This window comes from Schistocerca gregaria, unplaced genomic scaffold (genome assembly GCF_023897955.1).
Source record: "Schistocerca gregaria isolate iqSchGreg1 unplaced genomic scaffold, iqSchGreg1.2 ptg000224l, whole genome shotgun sequence".
NCBI lineage: Eukaryota > Metazoa > Arthropoda > Insecta > Orthoptera > Acrididae > Schistocerca > Schistocerca gregaria.
Window position 1 is genome coordinate 2,867,760 of NW_026061744.1, and position 14,927 is coordinate 2,882,686.

The 14,927-nt window shown below is 41.0% G+C and overlaps 1 non-coding gene across 1 annotated transcript; it reads left to right on the top strand.

Moving 5' to 3' along the window:
* Positions 1-11,480: 11,480 nt before the first annotated feature.
* On the top strand, positions 11,481-11,555 carry Trnat-ugu (transfer RNA threonine (anticodon UGU)). Its single transcript has one exon. It is a non-coding gene; the product is annotated as a tRNA-Thr (tRNA).
* The last annotated feature ends 3,372 nt before the right edge of the window (positions 11,556-14,927 follow it).

The following is a 14,927-nucleotide window of genomic DNA, read 5'->3' on the forward strand; positions in this document are numbered from 1 at the left end:
TTTGCACTGAGGTCGGATCGGCGATTTTTTCCCCGAGGTCTAGAAATCTATCGGTATATTGAAAATCCAAAGTATTTTGATGTATATCGAACTATACTGATATGTCAAGTCAACTTGAAACATATATCCGACCACTAGATATCGGTATTTATCGAGATAGCGATATATATATCGATATACCTATTTATTTCGAGAATCGTTTTCTTAGGGGTACAGATTTTTTTCAAGACGTCCATTCTTTCCCATTATTGATTCATTTCGATATATCGACTTATGTCGAAGCACTCATTATATCGAGATGTCGATTTATTTCGAGATATCTATCTATATTGAGGCATCCATTTATTTCGAGGTATCAATTGATTTCGAAGTATCCGTTTATGTCGAGATATCGATTTAGTTTGATATACCGAAACAAATCGGGTTATCTGTTTATTTCGAGCTATCGATATATTTCCATGTGTCGGTGTACTTCAGATATCGATTCCTTTCGAGATATCGATAAATTTCAAGAAACCTCTATATCTCAAGTAATCCATAAATTTCTAGATATTGTATTTTTAGAGATATCTTTATATTACTAGGTACCAATATATTTCAAGATATCGATATATTTCTATACCTTGATTTATCTCGAGAGGTCCGTGAGATTCGAGATATCGTTCTATATGGTAAGCTGAAATGCGTATACATGTCGATATATTTCGGGATATCGAATCATTTCGATGTAGCTGTCTTTTGGAGGTGTCGATTTATTTCGAAGTTTCGATTTTTTTCATGGTGTCGATTTATTTCGAGGTTGCGATTTATTTCGGGTTGGCGATTTATTTCTGGGTGTGGATTTATTTCGAGGTGTCGATATATTTCGAGGTGACGATATATTTCGACGTTACTTGTCGACTGCATCAGCTTAGAACCTATTTCGTACAGAGTGGTGCGACTGCATACCTCAGAAGGCGACATTGATATCCAGACGATGAATGTAAACGTTTCCGAGAGAAAAGCGTCCAATGTGACGAATTGGCACTACGTCATTATGAAAACAAATGACGGAAACGTGAGGTTTCTGCCACTCAAAGTGCTGCCAACTTTCACCCCACCCCCTCCTCACTCTCCCCAGTCGTGGCGATCAGCTGGTGTGATAGAAATGGACACAGGAAAGTAATAACGTTCCATGAAATCCCATTCTAGGGAGGTTCAAGGGTAAATGTTCCAGACGGTTTATTTGCATTAAGACACGCATACTGGACATCTACAATGTCACATCTGCCAGATCGTTTCTATTGTCAGCAGTGGAAAACAAAACAGCGTACTGAAAAAGCCATAGTGAGACGCGGTTTTTGGTAGACGAAATAATAGGAATACTCTAGGCACTGATAATGATGATCTAATGAGAATTCTGGTATTGTTTTGAAAGATGCATTTAAATATGCATTGAACGTAGCTCCAAATTATTTTGAGAATTATAATTGCGGTATGATGGATCTACATTGGAGATTTGGTAATGCATAACATTTCGATCTGAGAATACTTTACGTGATAGAACGGCATTGACCTTGTGTGTCATTAGGGTAAAGTTAATTTGCCGCCATTAACATAAAATTTATCCGCCATTAACATAAAATGTATTTTTCAGCTTACTTCAATAAGGACTCACTTCAGATGATTGGACAACTAAAGAGAACTCAAACCGTTATTTTAATAGTATTCGTAGGTCCAATGCAGCATTTACCGTGGACAGTCCCTGAGTCAAGACTGTCAGTTTTATGTAGGGAGCACTCCTTTAAGAAAGCACTCCGTGTTCAGGCCACAAGTGGCCAGTCAGGACCATCCGACCGCCACGTCATTCTCACTGAGGGTGGAGGAGGAGCTGGCTCTCCCACTCGTTGTGGTAGTTTCCTTTGACTGGAGCCGCTACTATTCGGTCGAGTAGTTCCTCAATTGGCATCGCAAGGCTGAGTGCAACCCGAAAAATGCCAACAGCGCATAGCGGCCCATATGGTCACCCATCCAAGTGCCGACCACGCCCGAAAGTGCTAAACTTCAGTGATCTGACGGGAACCGGTGTATCCACTGCGGCAAGGCCGTTGCCCCTACCACTTTTACATGATATTTTTGATCGTAGATCAGGTCTGATGGCTGGAAAGAATGGACGTTTACCATGTTATGCACATTTATATTTTCACTACGTCGACACAGCTGGTCCAATTTCGACCAGCGGTGATGGTAGCCATAATGATCGAGCCAAGCATCCTGTGTACATTGGTTGCACCCAAGTGTGTGGGGATCACAGCATTCGTGACATTTAAATTTGTTACTTCTTTGCTACTATATTCGCAATAAATTTTGCAGACAGTATCCGCATATGACGCTGAATGCACCTACAAAATTATATCATTGTACGACACATGTTTCAGGAGATACGTCATAAAAACTCAGGACAAGGCCAGACGCTGCATAGTACGGACGTGGACGCACAGCTGTAAATAAATGCCTGGTCAACACCAAGCTTTTCCGCTAGTCATCTATAAAGATAAAAAATCCCCAATATTGTCCACCAGCATATTTTTGAAAAACCTTTATTTTGTCATCCATTTCTTTTTCCTGTAAAAATCGTAAAAGCCGCATCATTGTGTTTTTAAAAATCGTTTCCTATTGTCATCTCTTTTTATGTATTTTAAACCATTTATCGCTTGTGTAACCTGTGGCTACAAGTCCATTCCCTTTATGGGGTAATCGAAATAATGAACAACGGAAAAAAGTGTGGGTCAATTTCTTCCTCATTTTTCGGAACTTCTGATAATAGTAAATCGTTGGCTGTTTGAGGGCGTGGTAGGTACATACAAGAGATTAGTGTAAGATTAGAATTTGGGTTAGATACAGTGCCAGGAGGTTCTGTTTCTATCTGGCTAGCTTCAAAGTACTTCACCATCTACTAAGTGATGCGTTTCATTGTGAATGGTGTGGTCTGTGCTAGGTCTACCCTTTACTCCACAATGCTGTTCCTTCGATGCTATTAAAACCAGGATGTTATCAAAATATATGCACAGTGGCAGACTGGAGTCTGCATAAATATTTCCAGTGGTGGGGAGGGGGGAAGGCGCGTCGGGGCTGGAGTGCATGATTCTGAAACTGGCACTCTGTGTACAAATCAGCTGGTCAGTTACGAGGTGCATCAAGCTACAAGACCCTAACTCTATAAGCGCTACAACTGGTCAAAGCTAAGGTTTAGCAGTATTGTGGAGAATTCTTATCTGGAAGAGTATGAGTATACTGTAACGAATAAAAACTCTTTACTCCAGATTCCAAGGATGGTTAGGGGCGACGGGTGAAAGTGCCCTTTTGCCTATCCTCCCCTCCCCACCTCCTCCCCTCCCCCTCCCCTTCCCCCTCGCGGACGCCAATGGCTGGCCCGTTCATTTTGAGAACATCAGAGTTGCAGTAACCTTTCTGAGAAACTGTTCTAGATGTCCTTGCGCGTCAATCTTACCACTCACAACAGCAGTGGGAATGTCGGTTATCGCTCAAACAACTGGTTTTCGGCTCTTATCAGTTTCCCAGCCTCACTTTAACCTAATTGTTAAAGCCCATCACAATACCAGTTCTTGTAATAACCGATTTTCAGTATTTTGTTTACATTATTTCCTCTTGTAAACGTAGAAATCAAACAAAGATAAAAATTTTTACTTTCTCAGTTTCTTGATAAATGGAACCAAAACGTCAAATACATTTATGATGACCTGCAGCCGTCCAGAACGAAATTAGAATTATATTAATACCGTCAGCTGCTCACGGGTGTCGATATATATCAACGGGGACAGGTGACAATGTGTGGCTGTCTGGGACTCGAACCCGGGATCTCCTGCTTACATGGCAGGCTCTCTGCCCATCTGAGCCACCGAGGGCACAGACGATAGTGTGACTGCAGGTACTATCTCGCGCACGCTTCCCGCGAGACTCACATTCTCACCTTCCATGTCCACGCACTACATTCGTAGTGTCCCACACCAACACATTCATTACTCGTGGAACACATTCTTACCAAGTCCCGTAACAGTTCGGGGAATACTTGTGCATCTTCACAGAAGAAGGTCATGGCTGGTATTGCCAGAACCAAATACTTATATGGATATGGACATGTCTTCCACGAGGAATGAGTGTGTTGGAGTGGGACTCTACGACTGTAGTGTATGGACATTCAAGGTAAGAATGTGAGTCTCGCAGGAGGCGTGCGCGAGATAGTCCCTGCAGTCGAACCATACACTGTGCCCTCGGTGGCCTAGATTCATAGAGCGTCTGTCATTTTAGCAAGAGATCCCGGGTTCGAGTCCCGGTCGTGGCACACATTTTCACTTGTCCACGTTGATATTTATCAACGCCCGTGAGCAACTGACGGTATTAATATAATTCTAATTTCTTTAAATTAAATAGTCCAATAAAACTTTGTACGCTGTTCGCTGTTTCTCTCAAAATATAGCGAGTACTTCTATACCACAGAAAACTGCCAGTATTATCCTACTGATTTTAGTTTTTAGAACTCTGCTCAAAAATTATATTTAAATCGGTTATCACAGCACTATGCGGGCATTACGTATAATCCAGCGATAAAGAGTGAAAACTGCGGCAGGAGAACTCTCTTTTTCGTTTTAATTTCTCTGTTAACGGGTAAAAGCAGATATCGTAGACACAGGCAGCAGATCAGGCACTTTCTATTTTTATCCCGAACTATGAATGATTTGTAAAATTTTAACTTTTTTCCTTGTATGATGTCGCAAGTCGACCAAATCGACCATTGTGCTTCACTCGTACTGCATATCGTAAAATACTTCCAGGCTTCCAGATGGTGCCATTCTGTGTTACAACTGACGTTCGACAACAGCGAGAAACTGCGTCCATTCTCGCGCACTGCTTGTATAACAGGCACAGTATTGTCTCGGCAATGTTGGACCAATTCACTTGTTGCTCGTTTCTATCAGCAGTGTTATTAAAGTGGCATACATCACTTTTCCCATTTTTTCTGTAATAACGCAGTATTTAAGAGCTATGGAAATCTTACGAATAAAAATTACTCGTCTTTTTTAAAAAAGGTTTATTTGAAAACTAAAAATTTTACTACGACACCTGTGGCTAATTGGTATATCTGTTTTTACGTGGTTATCAGGAAAATATAAAAAGATACTTGTTATAACCGAGAGCAAACAAATACCGAAAGACATCGGTTATTCAGAACTAAAATACCCATGTCGTTTTAACTGATCGGTTTTTCTATCTCTAAACTGCAGTGTCGCCACAGAAAAGTGTGTCGTTCCATCAATGTACATAGCAACGTTGAGATATGTATGTGTTTATGCGCAATATCGGCAAATGGAAACACGAAGAGGTAATAAGCACATGAGCGATAGAATTTATTTCACAGTCAGAAAAGTCGAGTGACAGACAAGACTGAATCACTGTAATAGAAATTATATGGAAAGCTGTGTGAAGGAAAATTTCCAGTTCTTTCGTGGATTCCAAAATTGAAGCAAATTCCGGGACATCAAGGTGACATAGTCTTATACGGATAGTATTCCATGACTAACGTAATTGGCCCACATACTGTACTGGTATACTGATAATATTACACTACTAAGGTAATTTACCTGAAATAATTTACAAACATGTTACTATAACATTCGCTACTACTCATTACGCTAATTGACCTTCAGCCATTAAGCGCAAGCGCATATCTCAGTTATGATACGTGCGCCATCCAAAAATTTATCAAGGTGGTAACTCAACACAACTACAAACGATCATTGTGTGCAAAATAAATAGAACACCTCATAAGAAGAACATGATGGGTTTGAATCATTCCCACCGCAAAGGATGAAAAATTCAGGCTCGCACATAAGACCACTTGATAACTAACCAGAAATTCAGATTAGTTGTAGCTTCGGTGACAATCGCCTTTTTTACATTTTCCCCGTAAACTAGATAATTATGAAACGTAAGCAACTACTGTAAAATATCTGCGGCAACGGCCTTGCCGCGGAGGTTGCATCGGTTCACGTGGGATCACCGAAGTTAAGTGCGTTGTCGGGCGTTGAAGGCACTTGGATGGGTGATCATCCAGGCCGCCATGCGCTCTTGCCATTTCTCGGGGTGCACTCAGCCTCATGATGCCAATCGAGGAGCTACTCGGCCCAATAGTAGCGGCTCCGGTCAAAAAATACCAACATAACGACCGGGAGAGCAGTGTGCTGACCCCCGCCCCTCCTGTTCGCATCCTCCACGGATGATGACACGGCGGTCGGATGGTGCTGTCCCAGTAGGTCACTCGTGGCCTGAAGACGGAGTGCTTACAAAGCAAACTACTCTCCAGTGGATGGTCGTACTACTGAGACCTTGATGCCTGGCATCAATAACAGATGGCAGCATAAGAGGTTGGCTTACGCCTACTGCCGAATTTTGCGATCTGTCGTAAGCCTGCGTAAGCACGTGGGGCCTTCCGTCTTAAGTGCAAGCATATCCATTGCGTTTTCTGCCGCGCGACTTGAGTGGAATGTTTCATTATTTCTGAAATATTATAGAAATGTTTTTCGTTGTATATCCTCACCATCGGTACTGAATTTACTGTAAAATTACTTGCTCACTTTTCGGAACTTCCGTTCATAGTAAATCGATACTATTTGAAGCCGTGGTAGACACGAGTCTAGTGTGCTTCACCTTCAGCACCTTCTGTGTCAGTCTCGGTTCCTATGTCCCTGATTTCACAACGAACAGTTCGTTGTCTACTGAGTATACTGTCTGTTGCACGACACTATCCCTCCCACGCTGCTAAATGTAGGTCGTCGGCAAAATATGACTGCAGTGGAACAAGGGCGTCTGCAGAAATTTCCCCAGGAGGTGGTGGTGGCATTGTTAGTGGTGTGTGTGTGTGTGTGTGTGTGTGTGTGTGTGCGTGTGTGTGTGTGTGTGTGTGTGTGTGGAGGCCATTACTATGAAATTCACACAGTCCAGACCGCCAAGGAAAATAAACCTTGAGATTTGGAAAGGTTGTTGATCTTATACCGCTTATACTGCATATTTCGAAATTCCACCTCTAAGGGGGATACACAGGAAATGAAAGGATTTTTGAAACATGTAGCTATTAAGGTAATTTTGAAGCTAGGCAGACGAAAATTTGTATCTGGTTTCTAGGTCAGAAATAAAGAAATATGTGTTCCAGTATTATTGGGAATTTAACCTCTATGAGGTGAAATAGTAGGTGAACATTTTATCTTGAGATAAAAAATTATGGAAGGACTATGGAAGTATTTTTAAGGCTATATCTACGAAAATTGGTATTTGACTTCAAGGTTACAAATAAGAAAATACGTATTTTCGTGTTTTTGGAAGTTCAACCCCTAAGGGGATGAAATAGAGTGAGCTGGTGCGTTTCTGGCGCCAGTTTCCGTCGATCGATGTTTCGATCTTTGAGTCGCGGTCCAGAGGACACTGCTCGCTAACCGACTGTAGTAGTTCTCTGTGCGGCCCAACATCGGGCTTACCGCGCTTACACTGGACACAGTTGCCAACAAATCGCATGCCATCGCCATATAGGTTGGGCCAAAACATGTGTTCCCGAACTCTGTTCAAGGTCTTGTAGAACCCCAAATGATCCCCTACCGCCGAATCGTGGAAATATCTGAGTGCCATGCTAACTCGTTCCTGTGGAATACAGACCTTCCCTTCACCACGGTTGTCTTCCCCTTTACACAAGACACCCCCCGCCCACCCCACCCCCCGAAGACCTCGCCATCCGCCAACTGCTGCCGAATCGGTCCCCAGCCGGGGTCCTCGGCCTGTTTGCCGGCTAAGTCGCAGAAGAAGCCGGGTGTCTCGGAGAGAAGGAAATTGACCCCCAGATCCGGCTCCACGTGGCCCTTGCCTTCCCCAGACTCTGCCGCGAACATACGGATAAGAGCGTCGCCAATTCATTGTCTCTGCCACTAATATGGCGAACCTGGAGATAAGTCTCGTCATCTTAACTTCGGTATGATTTTTAGCGATCTTATTAATCAAAGTTTAAGGGCTGGCACTGGCCAAGTAACTCACGGAGGCTCATTGGTTTCAGTCCAGTTGTATTGCTCACCTGTTCTCCAGATAGGGTTGTGTAGTTTATGTCTCAGAAAATTGTCTGCTCTTGATGTGTGTTGTGTTTGAGATAACTGGCAGCGGTCGACGCTAGCATACTGGGAGCAGAGCACCACGGCGGCAGAGAGATATTTGAGGCCATGTCCTCTCCTTTACATCTTGGGTTATGTTGTCACTTTTGCGTGATTCCATCTTTCCGGTGCTGAACTATAGCATCCAAAGTTCAATTGCATTGCCATGTTGAGTATATTTCTATGTCATTCTCTGCCTCGTGGATCTCTTGTATTGATTTGAATCCTTGGTCTGCTCGCGTCTATCGCCAATTCACACGAAATATTGAAGCAACCTTATTTTAAGGGTATTGTCATATAGTCATGTTCTAGTTGTAATCATTCTAAGAATATTGTTGATTAATCAACTGAGTAAGTACATTTGAAGGTCCGTTTAGTCAAAATTAAAGGACCCCCTTAATTGTTTTAGTCATTTTTATACAGTTTTGTTTAGGAAAGTTGGCAAGCCGAACGTTAAATATCTGTATTCTTACGCTTAATCTGTTTCTCCCCTGATTGCAAGTAGTGAGAGTTCTGCTATGAATTTTATGGACATTTGTGCTATTTAAGTAAAGCTTTACCTAAGTATATATACCTAGTCATATTCAAATTTCAAGTTTTACGGGTCTCGTTCCACTTAACGAAATTTATTTATTATTTGTCCAACTGATCTGGCCTTGTGATTTTATAATGCTTTTGATTGTAATAAAATATGTAGCAACTACAACGGATTACTATTGTGATTTTGGTGTGTCACTACCATACCCCATTTCATAGAGGATGAAATGTTTCATGAAATATATGAAAACCTGTTTTTGATACATTCAACGATTAAGAGGGTGGAATATAGGATGTAATGTTTTATGAAAGTATTTCAGTGCGAAAGAGTTTTTAAAGCGAAATCTATGAATATTGTGTTATTGAAAACTACGTGTTTCACTGTTTTTGGAACTACAACCTCCAAGAAGGTGCAATAGGGGCACAGGTTTCACTGACCCATAGCCTTCCAGCCCAACCTGCAAATTATACGGACTTGAAATTTGATGAAGGTGTAAATCTTACGCTGAAAGCATCATTTAAGAAGAGATTGTTCGAAATTTCACTCCTATGGGGGTGAAACATGGGTTGCAAGTCTTTTTTTTTTAAATATGTCCCTATGTCCCTATTGAAGCTATAACTACAAAACTACGAAAATTGACATTTGGTGTCTCAGTCAGATACAAAAAAGAAACAGGTTTTTAGCATTTTCCGAAATTCTTCCATTGGGGGATAAAATAATTAGTGAAGGTTTTTTGAAAATAAATCATTATTAAAGAACTACTGAAGCATTTTTATAGCTACATCTATGAAAATAGGTATTTGACATCTCGGTTGGATGTAAAAAAAAATGTGTTTCGTTGCTTTTGGAAATTTAACTCACTAATAGAGTGAAATAGGGGATGTAATGTTTTATGAAATATTTCACTATGAAAGCATTTTTAGAATTAAATGGATGAAGATTTGAATTTGGCTCCTCGGCTCTAAATAGAAGAATACGTGTTTAATTGTTTTTGAAACCCAACCCCTAAAGGGTGTGAGATGTTTCAGAAAATGGTTCATTATGAAAGGATTGCTAAATATATCTGACAATTCGTATTCGGCTAATATGTTACAATTTTTAAAAACTACGTGTTTTTCTGGTTTTGGAACTTCGAGCATAAGGGGATGAAAATTTTAATGAAATATTTATTGCGTTATATTAAAATATTTTAAATCTGCATCTATGAAAACCGGTATTTCACTTCTCAATTAGATATAAAGAAATATGCGTTAGGGAATGAAAGACTGTACGGAGATATCACCACAAGAATACAAACGGCTTGATTAACAAAAACCTTGGACTCCAGCTGTCAGCATTGCTTTTTGATCATTCAGTAAAAGACCATGCTTCAACGGCGCTAAGTTTAGAAAGTTTAGAAAGTGTTGCAGTTTATAAAAGACATAAAAAAACGATGAAAGAAAAAAATTCTTTGCAGACCATGAACGGTCTACGCAAGTAAAGAAGCGTATGATAAGCTAGCTCTTTATGCAAATGAGTTGGTCAGTTTAAGTTCCGAGACATGTCATGCAGCAGGAACGGAATCCTATAGTTGCTACGATTGGCTAAAGGAAAAGTTTTGCAGAATCACTCGAAATCACTTCTGCAAGTGGCTAAGAATCTCGTAATGAATAAAAATTCTGTACTGAGAATTCCAAGTTGGGAGATGCAAGATTCCTCCCCCCCCCCTTCCCCCTCCTCACAATGCTATCCTTCTTTACCTACAGCAAAAAATAAATAAATTAATTAATAAATAAAACTAGAGAAATTTCTACTGTGAAACTATTTGCATACAAGAGAACGGCCCTTGAAATTTAACTCTTCAAAGTTTTAAGCCCTGCTCATTCCGGATATTGATTAGAAAGTGTTAATCCACATGTGAAACCTGAGTATATAATCCCTGTGACATTTGATCAACGGTGTTCCATAAGGACAGGTTCTCATTCAAAACGTTCGAAAATTCAATTTCTTTGTAGTTGCATTTTTTAAAGGTGTACTTGTCTAGACTCTTGGAACAGAAAGTTTTTTTTTTTTTAATCCGTGCTTTACAAAAGTTTCTACAGTCCATTGTTTGAAGCAGTGTCACGGCTGCCATGAGCCGCGCGGGGTACCCGCCATGCGTCCAACGCCTTGTCACGGTTCGCGCGGCTCCCCCTGTTGGAGGTTCGAGTCCTCCCTCGGGCATGGTTGTGTGTGTGTTGTCCTTAGCATAAGTTACTGTAAGTAGTGTGTAAACATAGGGACTGATGGTTCAAATGGCTCTGAGCACTTTGGGACTTAACATCTGAGGTCATCAGTTTCCTAGAACTTAGAACGACTTAAACCTAACTAAATTAAGGACATCACACACACCCATGCTCGAGGCAGGATTTGAACCTGCGACCGTAGCGGTCGCGTGGCTCCCGACTGAAGCGCCTACAACCGCTCGGCCACATCGGCCGGTCTATCATGTATTCTAGAAGAGTTGCAAGGTCGTCAGTGACGCCTGTTCTTTCGAGGGCAGTTACTATCTTCATATCTATGGTTAAACGTTACCCAGCCATTGACCTTCGTCTGTGCGAATGCGCACAGGTTGCCGGAACTCTTACGGGAATCGTCACCTTAGTGTGAGCCAGTAATGAGTGGATGGACAAATACCTATTAAGTACATTACGTATGCGGATTGTGGACGGTTGGGGATGTGAGTCTCACGGGAAGCGTGCGAGGGATAAATTCCTGCAGTCGTGCTGTTCATGTGTGCCCTCGATGGCTCAGATGGATTGAGCGTCTGCCTTGTAAGCAGGAGATTCTGGGTTCGAGTCCCAGTAGGGGCACACTTTTCAGCTGTCCCCATCGAAGTATATCAACAACACCTGTCGGCAGCTGAGGGTTTCAATTAATTATCAGTTGTGAAGGTGATTCGATGAACCCTTTGCCAGGCACTTAAATGTGTTTTGCAGGGTATCCATATAGATGTAGATGATAACTCGTCCCGTGTCGCACGTGCTCAAAATGATTCATACTGCAGAATGCATGCAAACATACTCACCGAAAATACGGACGAATATCAAGTGCTGGCTGCCGAGTGCTGCATATCCAGCTTTGACAGATCGGCTTTTCCTGCCAAGAAGAACAGCAAGTTGCTGTCTAGGAACAATCAGAGGTAGAGGAAGGGTTGATAAATACTCCTTGACTTGCAGACTAAACGTAAATAACGAAAATACATTTTTGGTAAAAATTGGTCAAAATATAATCGGTTGCCCTCCGTATTGGATTAGCTGTTTTGAATATTGAAAATCTGACTTCAGATTCGTTTTCAGCGACATTAAAAATATATATGTAACACTCAGTTCATGCAAATCGAAGTAATAATATAACTAAATGTTTTCCCTAAACTTTGAACACATTTTTTTCGGGTAACTATTTCCTCAGAACGGCATGCAGCATAAATTAAAAGTGGTTCGTTCTCTTAACATCTACCTCTGACCCCTAAAAGTAAACACTTTTCTTAGGAACTTATAGCTATAATATGACATTTGTTAATATTAACTAATTTTTGTGTAGGCATAAGGAGTGAAACAAACCCTCAAAAATCGAACTCAAAGTTCGAATTAGCACTGTATCGTTAAATTTAAGGTTGTTTCATTGCGGTTAGGTATACGCTCCCATAAATTTTATGTTTTATCGACTGATGTTATCCATTTTCAATTTCAGAGGAATAATGTAGTATCAACTGATGTTACCCATTTTTGAATTCAGGTAACATATGAGGTGCCACACTGCACGCGCTCTGCGTACTCCAGTCTCGCAGGCCCTTGATCAAATCATAATTACGGGCGCCATTTTTTATTGAAAATCTAAAATTAAGCTCATAGTATTATCACTCGTAATTCCCAAACAGATCTTTCGAATGTATTTTCATTGTCTCAAAAAGAATTTCAAATGTACCCTTTTTTGCTCATTTGTATGAGAACCTGGCCGTAACGCCGGAATATAGTCACGAGATTTTTTTTCAGAGACGCTGTACGTTCGCGAGAAGACTTTCGTTCTGCGCGTGTCGAAGGACATTCCTCAGATATTACTGTGTGTGTGCTACTCAGTCGTGCCATTTAAGTGTACATCTTTGCATAGTTTTCCTTTCACGATGTAAACAGTGTTCCGCTCAGTTGCTAACTGGCCAGTGAGTGGTTCCGAAGGTATCGGATGTGCGGTGCGTTCGGTCTGCTAGGACAACAGCAGACTAGCGTGGTGCGATGGCAGAAGCAGACACTGAAGGAGCCAGCTGCTGGGACGCCAGCGAACAATTTATGCCAAGTAAGACGAAGAGGACTATTCTAAAATTACGAGCCGTCTCAAAAGTGTTTACCATTGGTAAATCTTGCTGTTGAGTCTGACAAAACTGGCAGTTTTGCCTAGAGATACATTAGAGAGAGCTACAGGAAATCCCCCCACCCCCCTCAATGAATTTTTGGTTGTGATGACAGGCCGATTGGTAGTGTAGCCCGAGATCTAAGTTAGGTTGGAAGGTGGTAATTTGATTGAGAGTTGTTTACACCAACGATTATGAATGCCGACTAAACGTTGTGCGAGCAGATTGCCCTGTAGCGTAGCCTAGCGTTTCCGTCCGCGCCACATTTAACACACTTTCTCTAACTGTGTACAAAAGTCTCACAACAGCCACGATAACTACGTTTCTGGTGGGGGGAGGGTAGAGTCCACTATGTAACTTTCACTGCAAATTTTAGTAACCGCATAAACTAACCGAAATAGAAGCGTAATTTTAACTATATTTCCTTTTGTGGGAAAATAATGGTTCTCCTCTTTCGGCAGCAACTGTAATATGTAGGCGACTTATTAGTTTTTTTTAACTCTGAATCATGATCTCAATAGACGCAGTGCTTTTTTTACGTTACTTGATTTGTGGTCTATAGTAAACAATGCAACGAATTGGTAAATTCTTTGAAGTTTGACGTGTGTTACATAGACGACGTCTGCAATGTTCGTAAGGCCAAGTTTGCATATATTCGGTGTCTGTTTTTTTCGCCATGTACTGTATAATTAAAGGGAGCAGGATTATGTTCAAGGAGCAGTGCGTTAGCAGTCTATGGAGAAATTGAGAATTTGGATCTAAAGAACGGCATGCTCGGGCAGTTCGTGCTATTCTGTTGACCACTGTGTAATTCGGACACAGTGATCATTGCCTCTCCCTCGTAACCAGGGGACTCGGGTGCTAATCCTGGTCTGGCACAAATTTTCAACAGTGCCCATTGACTAAAGTCTGTGCCCATTGTCAGCTAATGTCATTGTTTCGGTGTTAAATTGTATTTTGTTCACGATACGTAGTTTGGCTTTTTCATGGATAACAGCTTTGAAAAGCGTACAGGTTATATTGATATTTGCTCGTCGTTAGTCCAAGGCAACTATAGCGATTTATAAACACAGTTGTAGTTCGTATTAAGCCTACATACGTAATTGTGTCCTGTGTTTCTTTACCAAGAACTACTTCGTAAGTAATTCCCCTGTAGTGGTATTTTGTTTTAGTATTTTGTTTAAATATTTATAGACTGCAGGCTTGGATGAAATATGAAACACATGTCCGAAGTTCCTGTTGATACTGCAGATACTGTTTCATCCGTACTAGGGGCCAAAACATTTCATCTAATACAGAAGGACACAATTTGTCTCGAGATTTAGCAATTTTTCGTAATAGAGGCCTTGCTTCGATATATTTTTCTCTAATTCTTGTTTGGATTTAATCTTAAAACACACTAACTCTTCCACCACTTATTCGATATGTGGTTTTATCCATTTCGTAGCCTAGAGTTCCTAAACGGTCGATAATATTAATGATTTCCTTTCTCAATTATATTTTCTGTAAATCTCCTGTTTATGGTTATTGCTAACATGTTTCACGTTGTCACTTTTATTATTTTTATTTTTCTAGTTTTGTGCCTTGTAGCCAAATTTTCTTTGAATCTAGTTTCTAATTCTGAAATAGTAACAGTTGAAGGTCAAGAGAAGACTGCGGTCTATTTGAGGAGAGTGGCTTGGAGATTTTTTATAACAGACGTATACAGGTCATGGGGATCCTTACCTATATACATTTACTTCGAGTGTGATGTAGCCCATTCTCTTGTCATGATCTCGGCTGTATCGTAGCACATTGTCTCGGTTATGTTGGAGATTTCTGTTGAGAGTTGCCGAAG